Source organism: Aquarana catesbeiana, linkage group LG02 (assembly GCF_042186555.1).
Source record: "Aquarana catesbeiana isolate 2022-GZ linkage group LG02, ASM4218655v1, whole genome shotgun sequence".
In the NCBI taxonomy this organism is placed as follows: domain Eukaryota; kingdom Metazoa; phylum Chordata; class Amphibia; order Anura; family Ranidae; genus Aquarana; species Aquarana catesbeiana.
In genome coordinates this window covers 23455208-23471638 of record NC_133325.1, presented here as the reverse complement: position 1 = coordinate 23471638, position 16431 = coordinate 23455208, and the positions used below count along the sequence as shown (strand labels likewise).

The following is a 16431-nucleotide window of genomic DNA, read 5'->3' as shown; positions in this document are numbered from 1 at the left end:
TCCGGAATATCACCTATCAGGGGAATCCAACACAACACGGAGAATAAAGATATTCCTGTATAAGACACAAGAAATACAAACTTCTAAATGTGTCTCTAAACTGACTTCAGTGATCAGATGAAGAATAATAAATTCAGATTCCATCTCCTGAGAGATTGTACAGAAACTTTCATCCAATAGAACAAACTCCGACTCTTCCCTGAAGAAGATGTCTAATAATCATTTACTAAAGAACCGCTTTCCAGTATCAGCAATGCCGAGAGAAAAAAAAGTTATAAAGTTTAGTCGTTACTTTTACTGGAAATTATTAGTATACAAAATAATGAAATGTGTTATTAGCATGTAAAATATTAAGTAAATGTAATTTATAATTAAAGATAAAATGTATTGTTTAATAAAATATTAATAATAATAATTATAATAAATACTTAAACCCCCTCCCTGCCCAGACCAATTTTCAGCTTTCGGTGCTCTCACACTTTGAATGACAATTACTCAGTCATGCAACACTGTACCCAAATGAAATTTGCGTCCTTTTTTCACACAAATAGAGCTTTCTTTTGGTGGTATTTAATCACTAATGGGTTTTTTATTTTTTGTGCTATAAATAAAAAAAGACTGTATATTTTGTGAAAAATTGCCTTTTATCTTTTCTTTTTGTCATAAAATTTAGCAAATTATTAATTTTTCTTCATAAATTTTGGCCAAAATTTATACTGCTATATATCTTTGGTAAAAATAACCCAAATTAGTATATATTATTTGGTCTTTGTGAAAGTTATAGAGTCTACAAACTATGGTACTAATCACTGAAAATTGAAAACATCTGATCAGGCCTTCAGTACATCAGGTGAATCTCATTTCTTGAGGTACTAACACGTCAGAAAAGTAAAAATACCCCCCAAATGACCCCTTTTTAGAAAGTAGACATTCCAAGGTATTAAAGTGGAAGGCCACCCTAAAATAAAAAATTGCATGAAAAATCTTAAAATAATTTCAATTTTTTTTTTTTTAAACTTACCTGAACCCTTGTTGCTAGGCAGTCTTCCTAATCTGCCTCTTCCTATTCCGCGGCATCTTCTGCTCCTCGGTGAGCGGCCCCGTTGCCTTCTGGGAACTGTGTGTGTTCCCAGAAAACCACGGGGCCATTCACAGAGCGCCGCGCCGCTCGCGCTCGCGCAGTAAGAAACTGGCAGTGAAGCCGCAAGGCTCCATTGCCTGTTTCCCTTACTTAGGATGGCGGTGCGGGGACCCGAGGGACGGGTCGGCCTCGGGCGGCCGACATCGCAGGTACCCAGGACAGGTAAGTCTACTTATTTAAAGTCAGCAGCTACAGTGTTTGTAGCTGCTGAATTAAAAAAAAAATTATCCTGGCCGGAATCCCGCTTTAAGTAAGTAGCATGGTGAGTTTTTGAAATTGTAATTTTTTCCCACAATTCTTTGCAAAATGAAGATTTTTTTTTACAAAATTGTCATATTAACTGGTTATTTCTCCCACAGAGCATATGCATACCACAAACATACACCCCAAAATACATTCTGCTACTCCTCCTGAGTATGGGGATACCACATGTGTGGGACTTTTACACAGCCTAGCCACATACAAAGGCCCAACATCCAAGTAGCACCATCAGGCGATCTACGAGCATAAATTGCACATCTCATTTCTCAACCACCTATTACACTTTTGAAGGCCCTGGAGCACCAGTACAATGGAATTGCCCACAAAATGACCCCATTTTGGAAAGCAAACACCCCAACAAATAATCTGTGAGGCATAATGAGTCTTTTGAATGGTTATTTTTTTTCCAGCAGTTTTTGGAAAATGTTGAAAAAAAATGAAAACGCTTTTTTTACACAAAGTTGTCCATTTATAAGATATTTCCAACACATAGCAAATAAATAGCAAAAATGACACCCCAAAATACATTGTGCTACTCCTCCTGAGTATGGCGATACCACATGTGTGGGACTTTTACAGAGCCTGGCCACATACAGAGGCCCAACATTGAACAGCGCTGAAAGCTGAAAATTGGCCTGGGCAGGAAGGGGGGTAAAGTGCCCTGTATTGAGGTGGTTAATTCCAGAACTCTTATAACTGTAGATTGGTAATGTGTGTACTTCTGGCTTCCATTAACAGCTGCACAAATATGTGAGAAACGTTCATCACACCGACCAAGACGATGGCGAGATCTACTTTAATGAGAGGCAAGAAATTCCAACTGAACTTTCTTTACAAAGCTGGATGGAATTGAACAACTCAAGTTTTCTCACTATGACAATTTCCTGTATTAAAGGCCAAGACTTTGTGCCCGGAATATTAATGAATATCACTGATCCCATCTTCTGCAAAAGAGGCAAAGTAATGCCCCGTACACACGGTCGGACATTGATCGGACATTCCGACAACAAAATCCTAGGATTTTTTCCGACAGATGTTGGCTCAAACTTGTTTTGCGTACACACGGTCGCACAAAGTTGTCGGAATTTCCGATCGCCAACCACGCGGTCACGTACACCATGTACAACGAGACTAGAAAAGGCCAGTTCAGAACCAAGCGTGGCACCCTTTGGGCTCCTTTTGCTAATCTCGTGTTAGTAAAAGTTTGGTGAGAGACGATTCGCGCTTTTTCAGACTCGTGGTTTTCAGATCTTTTTCTGCCGTTCAGTTTGTGCTTGTGGGTTTGTATCTGCTCTTCAGTGCGTGCAAGCAAGTTCCACGTGACTTAGTCATTGTGTTCTTGTTCGTTCGTTACTGTTTTTCAGGTCGCTCTTCACAGGCCTTGCTGTTCTTCAGTGCGTTCTGTTACTTCGGTCTGAGCAGCTGACCGTTTTCTAGCCATGTTGCGTATGCGTACTCCTCGTAGAGTCCGTGCTGTGCGGGGGCTTGGTGTTGGGGTCCTGACCTTGACACAAGTCCAGTCCATGAACAGGGTGGGGAGGAGTTCATGGACCAAGAATTGGTTGCTTTAGCGTGACCAGTTCTCTCATATGCCTTTGCTCCGTGAGATCCGTGAGAATAATCCTGATGATTTCAGGAACTTTCTCAGGATGACGGACCCCGTATTTCACCGTTTGCTGGCTTCGCTGACCCCCTATATTAGCAGGCAGGATACCTGCATGAGGCAAGCCATCACTCCGGAGCAGAGGCTGGTCGCTACCCTGCGGTACTTGGCGACAGGGAGAAGCTTGCAGGACCTCAAGTTCTCGACAGGCATCTCCCCCCAGGCCCTGGGGGTCATTATCCCGGAGACCTGTTCTGCCATCATCCAGGTCCTGCAGAAGGAGTATATGAAGGTAAGATTTTTATCCTTTAATATCACATTTTATTGTATTTAATGTTTGCTAATATATTGTATTGCTTTCCTCATTCCCTAATTACCATGATTATAATATGCTGTGACTGTCCCCTTTGTTCTCATGCATGCTGGATTTTTATGTAATTATTTTTTTAGTCCTTCATACATATTTGCCTTCACTTACCTCCCCAGCATGCTCTCCTGCCCCTATATTCACCTCATGTTGTCACTTAACAATGTATTTCATCAGCTCCATAGTAGTGCTTTACCCCAAACACCCCCTAAAATGTTTAGAAATGTGATTTGTGCTTTAAATTTAGGCAAAGTGCCAGAGGCATTTTTTTGTAGTGTCCCCAAATCATTTTTATTAACCCTCCCTCCCCCAACTGCTAAGTCAGCTGATACCAATTATCTATCTATCCTCAATCCTCTATATGCTGACTTGGCCAAACCCATACACACTATACCCACCTCTTTTGTGGTGAGATTTATGGATGAATTCCCCAAAGCATGTAGTGCAAGGGCCTGCCTGTATACTTGCAAATGTTACTGTTTAAAGTTTTTGTATACTATTATTATCTTGATAGGTAATAGCAGAATGTCCAAATGTGCTCAAATGTGTACAGTGTGTATTTATATCTTTGTATTATGACACTTCTTACCTGTCCAGTGGGCTGCCAATAGTGTAACTAAGAAGGGGCTGTTCAAAGTAATACCCATTATTTAGGCATTCATCTCTCAATGAAGTGAAGAGGGTTACCTGTCCAAATCCCCCCCCCCATAATGTTAGAAATGGCCCATGAGAGGGGGGGAGGGGAAATATGATAGGTGTACCTTATACTTTGGTGTTGTAAAATTCCCCTTAATAAATGTTTTATCTGGATGTTGGCCAAGAATGCTTGTGTCTAATCTGCTTTCCATGTTTATGTGCCAAAATACTAATTTTTTTTGGTTTTCCTCAACAGTTTCCTTCCACGCCACAGAATGGCAGACTGTGGCCTCCCACTTTGCCCAGCGGTGGGACTTTCCTAACTGCGGAGGTGCAATTGATGGGAAACACGTCCACATCATCCCACCACCCAACTCAGGGTCGTACTATTATAATTACAAAGGGTTCAATAGTATTATGATGTTGGCGGTGGTGTCGGCTAATTACGACTTCTTGTATGTGGACGGGGGGAAGAATGGCCGGATGTCCGATGGTGGAGTCATTGCCCAGACGGAGTTTTACAGGCGTCTCCAGAATGGCAGCTTGGACTTGTCACCTCCAGAAGAGAATGTGGAAGGACTCCCATTTGTCTTCATTGTGGATGAAGCCTTTGCGCTGGGGGACCATCTTATGCGGCCATTCCCAATGAGGACTCTCACCCCGGAACAGAGGGTTTTTAATTACCGGCTGGCCAGAGCCAGAAGAGAGTTGGAGAACACGTTTGGAATCATGGCCAGCCGGTTCCGCCTATTTCTGACACCCATCCATATGGCGGAGTATAAACTTAATCATATAATCCTGGCGTGCTGTGTTCTACATAACTTTTTATGCCAACATTCTGCCAACTATGCTGGGTCAGTTGGGCCTGAGGCTGGAATTATACATGAAACAACCCTGACGGCGCTTGAAAGTGGCCGTCCTGGCTTGCCCTCCCTGAGTGCCCGTGATGTCCGGTTACGATACCTTGAGTTCTTTGCGGGTAGGAGGGCCATCAATATGCCAGACTATTTGTGAAGCCTTGATCAAATAAAATCCAAAAAAAACAAAATCTTTGGTGACATTTACTGCTTGTGTTTGTTTTAGCTGACCCTGACAGAAATGTGGAGAGTCCAGCAAATGGCGTGATTGTGTAACCTTATACAAAGCACTGTTGGGTGTTATTTACTAAAGGCAAAGACACTTTGCACTACAAGTGCACTTGAAACTGCACATAACCCCCATTTTCCCTGAAAGCTGCAATTACATCACCACAAAAGTGTTGTAGCGTTGAGACAATAATCCACACATTCTTGATTAACAATCATTTTAATACAAGCACAATCACATGTGCATTTAGAAAAGGTTTTTAAAACAAACCAACATGTTTGTTGTATAACAATCTTTTGGGTGGCATTTTCAAAAATAGAAATGTCAATTTAAGATAAAACAGGCGTGTGTAAAACCAACAAGAAAGACACAAATCTTGAACTTACAAAGTTCACATTAGGTAGAACTTGAAGGCAATATCAGACATGAGTATTTAGGAACTGTGTTTGATATTGCGTTCAGATGGGGTGAAGTCACCCCAGGAAAAGCCAAATTTGGAAGATGCACACAAATTTACGAATGTCAACATGTGCTAGCTGCCATCACGGCGGATCAAGGGACGTGTTTTGTGGGAGAAACCCCTTCCTCTCAGCTACTTTATTATTGAGGAAGGGGTTGCACCCCCAAAACGCGTCCATTGAACTCCCGTGATGGCAGATAGCACATGTTGACACACTGTGTGCATCCTCCAAATTTAGCTTTTAGAAAAATCGCTAAAACGTTTAGAACATTGTAGCACACAAAAAAACAAAGGGATTTGGAGGGGTTTTAAACTCTCCCCAAAACATCAATGATGTTTTTATTTTTTTGAATAACATCATTGATGTTTTTCTTGAGGTTTTCCAATTCTAAATTACACCCCATGATCTCCCCGATCAGGATCTGGGCACTTTCTGATGTGAAAGGATCAGGATCCACAACATCATGATCACCTAAAAAGAGAGAAAACAAACAAAAACAGGTATAAAAAATATGCCGGCATCCATCTCGTACCTGAGCCTGTGGTCGCAGACACTCACCTGTTGTGGTGAAAATTTCCACCACGTCTTCCTCCTCCTGCTCTTCTTGGGTTGGGGGGATCTCCCCTTCTTCCAGAGGTGGGGGGGCTCTGGTCTCCTCGGATGAGGGGTGTCCTCCGAGTCTTTTCTCCCCTTAGTAAAACAAAAATGCTATACTTAGCACACAGATATTTGATGGCATAACTATAAATATGAAACATTGCTTGGAAGTGGGGTACAATTGTCTATTTTGGTAGAGTTCCAAAATGTAGCATTTTCAGTGTCCTTTGTCAAGCTGCAATACTTTACCTGTATGGTACAAGCTTCAAAGATGGAGACCCCCCTATAGTATACACTGGAGCACCTGTGTGGCCCCCTAATAAAAATGGTGTTCTTGTGTCCCACACTAGTGCTCCAGTGTCCAGATGTGAAAACCGCTGCTCAGTGTCCTCTCCTTACACAGAATCCAGTTTGCATTTCATTCTAGTAACAAACCCATTTACACAACCCAATTAGTTTCATACAAGTAGGGCGTAAAAAATGTGGCCAAATGCATATGGCCAAAACAGTTTTTTAGGCCGAAAGAAAAACGTTTGCTACGAACGGATAATGTGCCCATGAACATGAAAGTTGTCATTTTAAAACAAGCACATGGAGCAGCACGAACGTAATAAACATAAAGAATAGGAACAAAGCACAACTACTTACTTTTTTGCAGCACTCTCCGGATCTTTCTGTACTGCTCATGTTCTCATAATTTGAGGTCCTACCACCGCTTCCTGAGCTGATCTTTCGATCGTCGTACCCCGAAATTCCGGTGCAGACTTTTGACCACTTTCGCCATGATCTTGGCCTTTCTGACATTGGGGTTGGGGTAAGGTCCATACTTCCTGTCATAGTCGGCCTTCTTCAGGATGTCCACCATCTCCAACATCTCCCCAAAGGACATATTTGAGGCCTTAAATCTCCTTCTGGATCGGGACGTGTCCGGATCCGGGCTTTCCTCCTCCTCCTCCTCGTTCCTGTAATTAGCACGCACCTGCTGTCTATCTGCCATGTGCTCTTCCCCCACTGTGCAGAATGAAAAGGGGCGGGGAATAGACTAGAAAGAACGTCAGGGGCGGGCGGAGTTACACGCATGCGCAGTGTGTATAAAGCATAACACGCGTGCGTATTACGTATGATCTGTGAGCGGAGGAAAGAGCATTGGAGGCGCTGATCGTAATAACGAAGGTAAGAGACAAACTTGAGCCTATACTGCTTCTAGATTGAGGCCTATATTGTAACAAGATTAGGAGAGTTTTGGCTGACATTAGGGTTTGTCTTGTGTTGTGTCTTGCACTTAAAATGGATATCTTGAACGATACTGACTTCATGGCAATATTCATTGACATGTTCAGGGAGCTGCCTTGTCTGTGGGAGATCAACCACCCACATTATAGGAACCAAACAAAGAGGAAGGCAGCGCTGGATCGATTGTTGGAAATTGTGAAGCAGGTGATCCCCACGGCAGACATCACATATTTGAAGATCCTAATTGGTGGCCTGAGGAGCACATATGTAAGGGAACGCCAGAAATTCCAGGATTCTCAGAGATCCGGAGCTGCAGATGAGCTATGAGTAAGCACTTGACATAGTGCGAAACACGCAAGCTGTCTGTCTGTACACTCTGCCTTTGATGTACTGTATGACATGTTCCTGATTTTAAAATAAAGAAGTTTGGATTATAATTTCCTGGAGTGCAGCTGTCCGGATTGTCCCAATTGCACACAGCCTTTACTAGCATTAACCAGCACCTGGGGCTCTTTGTTCCTGGAGACCAACATTCAGTTCATACCTGGACAGATTCACTCTAGTGCGGGGACAACATTCGCATTGCTGCAGATGACATCTATGTCCCCAGGATGTGGTACTATGACAGGCTGCATTTTCTGGCAGGTCAGACTGAACCCAGGCTAGCACTCTCCACTCTTCCTTCCACGCTTCCTTCCCCCCAGCTGAGGCTTCTGACGCCAAACCTGGGCCTTCTAGGCAACAACATGTGGAGGAGCCCAGATTGAGCCAGGTATAGCATTCCTCTAAATATTTCAGGTTGTCCAATCAATGATGTTAACTAGATGTTAGTTTGGAGTACTAATTTATGATTTTGATTGATGATGCAAAACATTACAAACATGTCCCTTTTTCATACACAGAGAAGTCTCAGCCAGGAGGTGGCCGGGCCGAGCAGGCTGCCTGATATGCAGGTCCCTCCCCTACACCTGCAAAGAGAAAGTGACAGGAGGAGGAGTGCCCTAGAGGAGGCTGCCATAGGCTTCTTTTGTAAGGCTACAGAGGCCCTGGGAGCACCACACACCGTGGAGGAGGACTTTGCTGGCATAATTGCCCGTAAAATGCAGTGGATGGAGGAGGGCCAACAACTCATGTGTGAGTCCTTAATTTTGGAGGCTCTCAATAAGGGGTTGAGGGCCCAAATAACATCTGATACCCACCTTTGTGACCTCACACATGGTCCTCCTCCTCCTCCAGGTCCTCCTTCTCCTCCTCCTTCTCCTCCAGTTCCTACTAGTCCTCCTCCTGCCACATCTCCAACAGCAGAGCCACAGCCAGGAAAGAAGCGTGGAAGGAAGACCAGAAAGTGATGGCCCTGGGTTCAGTCTGGTTGGCCAAAAGATGCAGCCTGTTGTAGTACCACAGCCTGGGGACACAGATGTCATCTGCTGCTTTCCCAATCTCTGGGACTTCTGGACCAGACTGCACTCCCTTACATATGGACTCCTCAGGCCACCAATTTTGATGTTAAATAATTGATGTCTGCCCTGGGGGTCCAAGGCTTCGCCAATTTCTGCTGTTTCTCCAGCGTTGCCTCCCTCTGTGTTTGGTTCTGATCCCTTAATAAAGGAATTTTTGTTTCAATTATACTCTCCTATGTGTGTTTTCCTTCAAAAAGGACAGTTTGTTGGTGAGGATTCAGGTACATTTCAAAAATACAATGTGAAATTAACAAGGGACACCAACACCAAACAATCTCCTTGAGATTAAATAATACAAGATAATAATGGTGTTGTGGTAACTTGACACACAAAACACACACAAAAATATTCTGGAGTAAAACTAAAAATAAAATAAAACAAAACAAAGATCAGCCTTTGAAAAAATACAAACCTAAAATAAAAAATAAATCTGCCTTTAAAAAAAAAAACAACACAAAAATATTTTTGTCAGATGTGACAAATCAAAATATATTAAGAGAATCCCGATAAATAGTAAAGAAATAAGTTTGTGAGAAGTGTGTGTGAATATGAGCAGCAAAACTACTTCATTCTTCTCACATTATAAAGAAGAAGAGAGTGCGGTGTATTAAACCATTTTTTACATTGCACTGTGACGAAAGTGCTGTATCCATTGCGAACGCTAAGTTTACCAGACCGAGCTGTTCCGTCTCGGAATTTCTTCTGAGCATTCTGAGCACTTTGTGCGTCGGAACAGGCCACACACGGTCGGAATTGACGCGATCGGATTTTGTTGTCGGAAAATTTTATAGCCTGCTCTCAAACTTTGTGTGTCAGAAAATCCGATGGAAAATGTCTGATGGAGCCTACACATGGTCGGAATTTCCGACAACACGCTCCAATCGGACATTTTCCATCGGAAAATCCGACCGTGTGTACGGGGCAAAAGAGATTATTTGATTGTTTTCTGTTTCTATCATATGATGAGGAGGTTCATAATTAGGATTTATAGGGATTTTTATCCTTACTGTAAGATATACCAGCTAATGTACCTGTTCATGAATGGGGTCATTCTTGGAGTCGGTGAAGGTTGTTAATTGCTGTAAATTTCTGCACGTGGAATGTTTCTTATAGGATATTCATTTTTGATTTTGGGTATATATGTCTTATTGAATAAAGTTGTCATAGAAGGTAAAGGAGGCTGTAAATCTCTGACATATGTGACATGGGATATAATTATAAAGGGAAACAACAGCACTGAAAATGGACCTGATCTAACTTACATATAAACTCAACTTAAGAGCAAACATACAGAACCTCCTTGTTTGTAACCCGGGGACTGTCTGTACATCCAATGGGACGAGGGTTGAGCCAAACCTAAACACTTTAGCAGCGCACGCCAACATTTCTTTTTTTTTTTTGTAGTACATTAAATTCATTACCTCTGTACAAAGCAATACACCGCAATTTCTTATGTAGTATACACTATACATACAGTGGGGATGGAAAGTATTCAGACCCCCTTAAATTTTTCACTCTTTGTTATATTGCAGCCATTTGCTAAAATCATTTAAGTTCATTTTTTTCCTCATTAATGTACACACAGCACCCCATATTGACAGAAAAACACAGAATTGTTGACATTTTTGCAGATTTATTAAAAAAGAAAAACTTAAATATCACATGGTGCTAAGTATTCAGACCCTTTGCTCAGTATTTAGTAGAAGCCCCTTTTGATGAGTCTTTTTGGGAAAGATGTAACAAGTTTTTCACACCTGGATTTGGGGATCCTCTGCCATTCCTCCTTGCAGATCCTCTCCAGTTCTGTCAGTTTGGATGGTAAAGGTTGGTGGACGGCCATTTTTAGGTCTCTCCAGAGATGCTCAATTGGGTTTAGGTCAGGGCTCTGGGTGGGCGATTCAAGAACAGTCACGGAGTTGTTGTGAAGCCACTCCTTCGTTATTTTAGCTGTGTGCTTAGGGTCATTGTCTTGTTGGAAGATAAACCTTCGGCCCAGTCTGAGGTCCTGAACTCTCTGGAGAAGGTTTTCATCCAGGATATCCCTGTACTTGGCCGCATTCATCTTTCCCTCGATTGCAACCAGTCGTCCTGTCCCTGCAGCTTAAAAACACCCCACAGCATGATGCTGCCACCACCATGCTTCACTGTTGGGACTGTATTGGACAGGTGATGAGCAGTGCCTGGTTTTCTCCACACATACAGCTTAGAATTAAAGCTGAAAAGTTCTATCTTGGTCTCATCAGACCAGAGAATCTTATTTCTCACCATCTTGGAGTCCTTCAGGTATTTTTTAGCAAACTTCATGCGGGCTTTCATGTGTCTTGCACTGAGGAGAGGCTTCCATCGGGCCACTCTGCCATAAAGCCCCGACTGGTGGAGGGCTGCAGTGATGGTTGACTTTCTAAAATTTTCTCCCATCTCCCAAATGCATCTCTGGAGCTCAGCCACAGTGATCTTTGGGTTCTTCTTTACCTCTCTCACCAAGGCTCTTCTCCCCCGATAGTTCAGTTTGGCCGGACGGCCAGCTCTAGGAAGGGTTCTGGTCATCCCAAACGTTTTCCTTTTAAGGATTGTGGAGGCCACTGTGATCTTAGGAACCTTAAGTGCAGCAGAAATTTTTTGTAATCTTGGCCAGATCTGTGCCTTGCCACAATTCTGTCTCTGAGCTCTTCAGGCAGTTCCTTTGACCTCATGATTCTCATTTGCTCTGACATGCACTGTGAGCTGTAAGGTCTTATATAGACAGGTGTGTGGCTTTCTTAATGAAGTCCAATCAGTATAATCAAACACAGCTGGACTCAAATAAGGGTGTAGAACCATCTCAAGGATGATCAGAAGAAATGGACAGCACCTGTTAATTATATGAGTGTCACAGCAAAGCGTGCTCGGATAAAGGTCTGGTATGGATTTTGGGGGGGACACCATGACGATTTTTCAGCGTAGGGGGTTCCCCTTAAAATCCATACCAGACCTAAGGGCCTGGTATGCCCCTGGGGGGGAACCCACGCCGTTTTTTTTATTTAAAATTTGTTGCGGCGTTCCCCCTCATGATTCATACCAGACAGCTGTCAGCACTGCCTGTCGCTCATCGCGAAAGGAAAAAAACAGTTTTCCTTTCCCAATGAGCGAGCCAGTTCGGCGCTGGCTCCCGCAACGGGGCTCGCAGGTGTCAAATCTCGCCGATAACAGCGGTGAGATTGACACAATATCGCGGTCACCTACTGTACTGTAAGATCCCAAGCAATCCTCCGATTCATCCTCCTCCAAAGTAGGGATATCAGCATGCCATCTGAAATATAATCAACTCTTTGGCTGCATAAGCCAAAGACAAGCGTAGTTAGAGAGCGGAAAGAGATTTATCCATCACACTAGAGGTCAACATCCTTTCTATAGTGTCACACTCTAGAGTCATGCATAAGCTGCAGGTACCTAAAAGAACATCCAGTTAGGTAAGTGGTAAGCTTAAGTTCAGGGAATGTCCTCAGATGACCCTACTATACTATATGTTGAACACCCACTACACCCCTAGAGGTCCATACATTAGGATCCGGAATTTTGCGCATGTGCGGGAGGGATGGGTTACCCCACAGAGGGATAAGAGGGATGAATGTCTCTGGGCTATGATATGTGGCCCATGCTCTATGCCAGACCTTCACAGTGGTGCACATTAAGCATTAAGATCGTAATCTTGGGATGGGCCTTAGGACCCCTAAAGACCAGATTACTAAGTGTTGCATATGATCTCCAAAGTCACAGCAGGGTTGTCCTTAGGTTGGGAGAACAATACCCTGTCACCGAGAACCAGCGCGATGGGATCGCGCTGGAAACCCATTCTCGTGGTCAGGTACTGTATATCACCACTATGTTCTTAGCCAGAGATAGATTTATCCAACTCAAGCTCCTGCATAGGGTTTATTATACCCCTAGCGCCTAGCAACCATTTATCCATCTGTTTCGTCAGCTTGCCCACAGTTTCAGGCCTCGGAAGCCTCGTTTCTTCCTATGGTATGGTCTCGTGCATCCTTACAGTTGTTCGGGACGCAGGTGGTGTCTGATGTTAACTCGGTGTGTGGTTTGACTCTCGGATTGGACCCTAAAGTTTTCTTGTTAAATGTTTTTGACGACTCTCATATGAGTAGATATCTGAAACTTTTTGTTTGCTATACTTCATTTTATGCATGCAGGGAGATACTCCTATGCTGGAAGTCTTCTCAGCCTTCCACGGCCACTTCCTGGTGCTCTACTGTGAATCAGTAGAAGCTTACCTTCCTTAACTGAAAGTGCCCTAGGAAGTTTGATCAAATTTGGTCTGCCTGGATAGATTTGTGGGGTACAGGGGTGGACTAATGGCTCTAGCCTGTTCAAGCTGCTAATGTTAAACACTTGTTCCCGAAATTGGGTATTTGATAATTGTTGTGTTGGTTCCCCTCTTTGGTTCCCTCCCCTTACCTCCCCCCTTCTGTTCCTTTCTTACTACCTCTCCCTTTCCTAAGCCCTTCCTCTCTTTCCTCCCATCCTTACCCCTTTCTCCTTACTCTCCCCTTCTTCTGCCCTTCCTCCCCCTTTTTCCTCATAGATGTCACTCAATTCTAGCAACTATGTTTGGGATTTTCATCCCTATGTCAGTATACAACTTATGTCTGTTGCCTTAAACGCTTGTACTACGTACCTATGGTTTTCTCTTTTCTGTTGATTCTGTTGGTACTTCAATAAAAATAATTTCTGTTTAAAAAAAACTACTCAAACCATCCTCCTATCTTGTTCTCCACAACACAGAGACCAATCACTCTGTGGATGCAAATAAGAGAAGTTAATTTTTAGGGTTTTTCAGGGTTTTCAGAAATTGAAAATGAAACTCCCCATTATCATCATTTTTCTGCCCTAAACACATTGGGGTTTTTTTTTACTAAAGCTGGAGAGTGCAAAATGTGGTGCAGCTCTGCATAGAAACCAATCAGCTTCCAGGTTTTATTGTCAACGCTGAAGTTAGAAGTTGATTGGCTACCATGTACAGCTGTACCAGATTCTGAGTGCACCAGTTTTAGTAAATACACCCCATTGCATGCATTCCACTTGCCGAAAGGCAGTCTCTACCTATAGGAATTCAATAGATAGATAGATAGATAGATAGATAGATAGATAGATAGATAGATAGATAGATAGATAGATAGATAGATAGATAGATATTTTGTTTATCTCTCCCACAATGCTCTGATGGAAATCCCATTGCTATCTGTGCTCATTGTGTTTGTATTGTTCTTCTTGCAGACAGTGAAAACTGCATGAAATGTCCTAATGAAGAATGGCCAAATGAGAAGAAGGATCGGTGTGTTCCAAAATTGGTTGATTTCCTCTCCTACACTGATACCATTGTTGTAGTATTTTCGGCTGTCTCCATCCTCTGTTGTCTTCTGACTGGTTTAATATTGGTGATATTTATACATTACCAGGACACCCCCATTGTTAAAGCTAATAACCGGAACCTGAGCTATCTTCTCCTGGTCTCCATCATGCTGAGCTTCCTCTGTGTCTTCTTGTTCCTCGGCCATCCAGTAGATGTGACCTGCATACTCCGTGTCACCTCTTTTGGTGTCATCTTCTCAGTTGCCGTCTCTTCTCTTCTTGCCAAAAGTATCATGGTGTGTATTGCTTTTAAAGCCACCAAACCTGGGAGCCCCTGGTGGAAATGGATGGGAGCCAAACTACCCACTTTTATCATTTGTGTCTTTTCACTGGTGCAAGTCTTAATCTGTGTCACTTGGTTGTCTATTTCTCCTCCCTTCCAGGATCAGGACATTCACACTTATCAGGGGAAGGTCATCATTCAGTGTAATGAGGGTTCAGTTCTCGGCTTCTACTCTGTCCTGGGATATATGGGCCTTCTGGCAGCTGTGAGTTTCGTTATCGCTTTCTTAGCCAGGACATTACCGGACAGTTTTAACGAGGCCAAGTACATCGCCTTCAGCATGCTGTTGTTCTGCAGTGTCTGGATTGCCATGATCCCGGCCTATCTGAGTACCAGAGGGAAATACATGGTGGCTGTGGAGGTTTTTGCTTTAATAGCCTCAAGTTCTGGACTTCTTGGCTGTATATTTTTCCCAAAATGTTACATAATTTTGTTCAGACCTGACCTGAATACAAAAACATTTATCCACTAATATGTATGGAACAACACTGGGTTACAAGTGGTTAGAGAATTATCTCTATTTTTGTTAATCTTAGTATTTTGCTAATTTATTGAGAATGAACACTGTTATATATAAATATTTAATACTTACCTCTCCGGAGGATGGTGAGTTTAATTTTTGCTCTGGACACCGCTGGTATCAGACACTTTGGGTTTGTTGGAAACCTTGTTCCTTGCTGGGTGTAGTGGTTCTGTCCACCAGCCATTCCACCACTACAGAACAATGTAGTCACTTAGTGAGGAGAAACCACAGTGACCAGAGGGGGACAAAGTATCCAAAACATCTTAAAGTGTCAGATACCCGAGATACCCATCACCCATCACAGATTTCACTCACCACCTTCCCAGAAGATAAATATTAAACATGTTCTTTAATAGGCTGATTGTAATATCATTATTTTAGTGTTGGGGTCACTTTAATTATATTGTATGTAGATGTGTCCCGCTATATTAATAAATACATTTTGCTGGTGCCTTAAAAATAGTTTTTAATATTAAAGTTGATGGAAGCATGTATTTAGTAAGTTCACTTTTAGTTTTGTCCAAAAACAACTTTATTTTAATGTCAAATTTACAAGCATGATCCCAGTTAGTGGTAACAGTGGAGCTGAAGAGTGATGCGTCTTCTCCAGGCAGCACAACAAAGCCACCAATAGTAAGATGGAACTTGTGACTTTTGCCAAGGGTGCCTGGATTGCATCTGATGGCCTTGTGGAAAGTGTCAATTAGGATGATCTCAAAGAACTTATAAGTTGAGTCTTCACCAACTCAGTAGGATTTAAGGACTCTCAGTCCTTCAGAGTGACGGCCAGCACCTTCCTCAGCAACAGACTACAGGCTGCGAGCAAACTTGATCTGGTTAACACCATGGTGCACAGGTCTACCATAGGTTAGATCCTTGGGCACGGTGTACTTACATCCACCACAGCAAACTCTGACATGGTAGATGACATACACTTGCTTGGCCTTGTAGCCTAGTCTACGAGCTTTGTCTGGGAGAGTAGGACGTGGTGCGCGATGGAGAGAAGACAGTTGGCGATACTGCAGCAGCGGACACGCAGAAGAAATTGCATCACAGCTGATTGCTTCTTCCTCGATAGCACTTACATGTACTTGTAGGCACCCATGCTGGCTTATGCTGATAGCTCGTCAGCCAGAAAGGAAGGAGCACATTACCCAGAATGCCTTATGATGAGCAGGGGGCACAGGGCACTTCCAAGTTCACATTTTAAGTGATAAGTTGACTTCATTTTAACCTCCCTGGCGGTATGATTATTTCGGATTTTAGGTGCTGAAAGCAGTACAATTATTTTGCATGGAAATTTGGCGTTTTATATTGTAGGTCTGTAATTCTTAACAATAACACACTTAAATCTGTCCAAACAAGAGTCTAGTAGAT

General features: G+C 42.9%; 1 long non-coding RNA gene and 1 pseudogene across 1 annotated transcript in view; one reads left to right on the top strand and one right to left on the bottom strand.

Annotated features, from left to right (window-relative positions):
* The window catches only part of LOC141126700 (uncharacterized), a 107076-nt gene extending 91643 nt beyond the window's left edge, over positions 1-15433 (top strand). The window contains exon 3 of the long non-coding RNA XR_012241438.1: positions 14114-15433. This is a non-coding gene — a long non-coding RNA (uncharacterized lncRNA). The remainder of the gene's footprint in view (positions 1-14113) is intronic.
* A 188-nt stretch (positions 15434-15621) lies between these two features.
* Positions 15622-16159, bottom strand: LOC141126441 (large ribosomal subunit protein eL15-like; annotated as a pseudogene).
* Between the last annotated feature and the right edge of the window lie 272 nt (positions 16160-16431).